Here is a 4,120-nt window from a genome sequence, read left to right as displayed (position 1 = left end):
CGAAGTGTATGAGAACGTCAGCAAATCATCTGAGGAGTCGAGAACTGAAGCTCCCAAAGATGCTGCCAAGACTGTTTTCTGCTTCAAACAGTTCAAGACATGCAGACCAAAGGAATTCACCGGAGAAGATGGCCCTACAGCTATGTTTCAATGGTTTGATTCCGTCGAAGTCACTCTGCGCCAAAGCGGCTGTCCAGAAAATCTTCGTACCCTAAACGCAACCGACGTCTTCCGATCCCGCGCTCTAGACTGGTGGACGGCCGAACGAAACAAACGCGGGAATGATGCAGCTTATGAGCTGACTTGGGAAGAGTTGAAAGCCATTATGATGGATGAATTCTGCCCTCCCCATGAACGCCAAAAGCTGGAGGACGAGTTTTGGAACATTAAGCAGAAGGATGGAGACAACGCTGCTCTGACTGCTCGCTTTAAGCAGCTCAGCATTATCTGTCCCGATCAAGTCAAGACGCCAGAGATAGCAATCAAGAAATACATTCGAGCTCTACCCGACTGTGTTGCCGATTTTGTTCACTCCGCAAAGACCTCATCAATTGAAGAAACTTACCTGCTTGCCACCAAAATCAACGACAAGCGAGTAAATGCTGGTTTCGGGGATAAGCCCTCCAAGTCTCTACACCAAGCCACCACTGCACCGACCGCTGAAACCGCCACTTCTCAACCGTACAAGTCATCGCGCCGCAAGAAGAAGAACAACAACAGCAGCTCCAGCAACAAGAACTGTGATGTCACTACCACTGCTGCTCCTCTCCAGGCCGTACCGGCCCAGCAGCAGCCCCATCACCGTCCAGCTCCAACTACTTATGCACCACCAGTAGGGCTGCAAACGAACCAAACGTTCGGCGAACAGTTTGTGAACCGTTCGGTGGGAAGTTCGTTTGTGTTCGTTCGTTTATTAAAGAAACGAACATGAACAAGAAAATTCGTTCGTTTAGTTAAATGAACAAACATGAACAGAGGTCGTGTTCGTTCGTTTATGTTCGTGAACGTGTTCGATGGTTCGTTAGTGTTTTTAGTTTTTATATTTATTTAAATACTTCAAAATTCCGACAAATTAAACATCTAATAAGTGTCAATGTATTATATATTTTGTTCATGAACGATTATTTGTCTCCATTTGTGTTCATTTGTGTTCGTCAACATTCGTTTTTGTTCGTTGCCTAATTAACAAACAAACACGAACAAGTTCATTTCCTTAACAGACGAACACAAGCATAAAATCTCGTTCGATAAGTGTTCGTGAACAGTTCGCGAACAAATATATTTCTTAACAAACGAACACAAACAAGGTCTTGTTCGTGTTCGTTCGGTTCGTTTACAGCCCTAACCACCAGCAAAGCGTGCATACACAGGTCCCCACCCGGTTTGCCCAACATGCTCTTATCACCATCCATGGGTCTTTCCTGTCGTTTCTGCGCTCACTGCAACATGTACGGCCACTTCACTGTCAACTGCCGTACTGGTCCTCGCAACACCCCAGCTCAAGCCACTGCTCATCAAGCTCTGCTCCCGGCTCCGCAAGGCCATCAAGCAACTCAGGCACCCGCGGTCAATGCCCGAGTTTGCTTCACATGTGGTGACCCCAACCACTTTGCGAACATGTGCCCAACAAGGTCGTGAAGCAGGAGCCCCAGCAACACCACCAGCAGCAGCAACAAGCAGCACGCGCCAGAACTTTCAACATCAACGTGCGCCAAGCCTAGACCGACAACAACGTGGTCAATGGTACGTTCCTTGTAAATGGTATTTATGCATCGTGTTTCTTTGATACTGGAGCCGATAACTGCTTTGTGTTCTTCGAATTTGAAAAGCTCCTTAGTCGTAAGCGCTCTTATCTGCCCTCGTCATTCGATGTTGAAGTCGCTACTGGAAGAACCGTCGCCGTCAATTCTGTTCTCCGTGATTGTACTCTTGAGCTCAACAATCGCATCTTCCCAATCGACCTTATTCCGAAGTAGCTCGGAAGTTTCTACGTCATAATAGGCATGGACTTTCTTCGTGAGAACCATGCCGAAGTTGTGTGCTTCGACAAGATGATTCGATTCTCGCTCACGAATGGTGATTTACTATGTGTCTATGGCGAAACTGCTTCGAAAGGCCTCAAACTCATGTCGTGTGTCCAAGCTAGCAAGTATCTCCGCAAGGAATACAGAGCTTTCTTGGCCAACATTGTAGTAGCGGAGAAGGAAAAGAAAAGGAAGACAGAAGTCAAAGACGTTCCTGTGGTCCGTGAATCTCCTCAGGTGTTCCCTGATGATCTTCCTGGACTACCGCCAAGTCGTGACATCGACTTCTGTATCGACCTCATTCCTGGAGCCAACCCTGTAGCCAAAGCTCCCTATCGACTCGCGTCATCCGAAATGCGTGAACTCTCGAACCAGCTCCAGGAATTACTTGAGAAAGGCTTCATTCGCCCGAGCACCTCTTCCTGGGACGCGCCAGTCCTCTTCGTCAAAAAGAAGGATGGGTCATTCAGGATGTGCGTCGACTACCGGGAATTGAATAAGCTAACCATCAAGAACCGCTATCCCCTGCCTCGCATCGATGATTTGTTTGACCAGCTGCAAGGTGCTACGTGTTTTTCGAAGATCGATCTCCGTTCAGGCTATCACCAGCTACGTATCCAAGAGGAGGATATACCCAAAACCGCTTTTCGCACCCGCTATGGCCACTACGAGTTCGTTGTTATGCCTTTTGGCTTAACCAACGCACCCGCGGTCTTCATGGATCTGATGAATCGCGTATGTAAACCGTATCTTGAACGTTTCGTCATCGTGTTCATCGACGATGTCTTGATCTATTCCAAATCGAAAGCCGAACACGCGCAACATCTACGTTTGGTTCTCGAACTACTCTAGGGGAATCAACTCTATGCCTAGTTCTCAAGGTGTGAATTCTGGTTGGAGAAGGTTCAGTTTCTGGGTCACATAGTTAATAGTCAGGGTATTCATGTCGATCCTGCGAAGATTGAAGCAGTTAAGAGTTGGATTACGCCAAAGAACCCGTCTGAAGTCCGTTCTTTTCTCGGACTAGCGGGCTATTATCGACGATTTATCGAAGGATTCTCATAGATCGTTGTGCCGCTTACCGCTCTTACGCATAGAGACAAGCCTTTTGTTTGGGGAACCGAACAAGAGACTGCTTTCCAAACCCTCAAGCATATGCTTTGCAACACTCCTATTCTCACATTGCCCGATGGTAACGACGGTTTCATTATCTATTGTGATGCTTCCAACCTCTGCCTCGGTTGTGTTCTCATGCAACGAGACAAGGTTATAGCTTACGCTTCTCGACAGCTCAAAATCCACGAGAAGAACTATACAACCCACGATCTCGAGCTAGGCGCAGTTGTTTTTGCGTTAAAGATTTGGCGGCACTACCTATATGGTACAAAGTGTATGATCTTCACCGATCATAGGAGTCTGCAACATATCTTTGATCAGAAAGAACTAAATATGCGTCAACGCCGATGGGTAGAACTTCTCAACGATTACGACTGTGAGATTCGTTATCACCCAGGCAAAGCAAATGTCATTGCCGACGCGCTCAGCAGACGGAGTTATTTGCTCAGCATTCGTAATACCCAAGCCCAATACGATCTCGAAACTCTCATCCGCGAAGCCCAGCACGCCTGTTTTAATGAACGCACCTTGAAGAGGGAAAGAATCTATCACGATGGAGCTCAGCTTGTAAGCAAATCGAATGGGATTTTCTATTTTCTGGACCGAATTTGGATCCCTAAGCGGACCGAACTGCGAAAGATTCTGATGGACGAAGCCCACAAATCCCGGTATTCTATTCATCCCGGTGCCGATAAAATGTACCAGGATCTTCGTTACAACTACTGGTGGCCGGGAATCAAAAGGGATATAGCTCTCTTCGATAGGAAGTGTCTGACTTGTGCAAGAGTCAAGGCTGAACATCAAAGGCCCTCTGGCTTACTCGAGCAACCCCCAATCCCTATATGGAAGTGGGAGAGTATAGCTATGGACTTCATAACAAAGCTTCCGCACACGTCATCAGGTCACAACAACATCTGGGTTGTTGTTGATCGTTTAACCAAATCAGCCCACTTTCTGCCAATACGAGAAGACTACAAGGT

The sequence above is a fragment of the Helianthus annuus genome, chromosome 5 (genome assembly GCF_002127325.2).
Source record: "Helianthus annuus cultivar XRQ/B chromosome 5, HanXRQr2.0-SUNRISE, whole genome shotgun sequence".
NCBI lineage: Eukaryota > Viridiplantae > Streptophyta > Magnoliopsida > Asterales > Asteraceae > Helianthus > Helianthus annuus.
The sequence above is the reverse complement of the archived record's forward strand: the minus strand, read 5'-3'. Positions refer to the sequence as shown.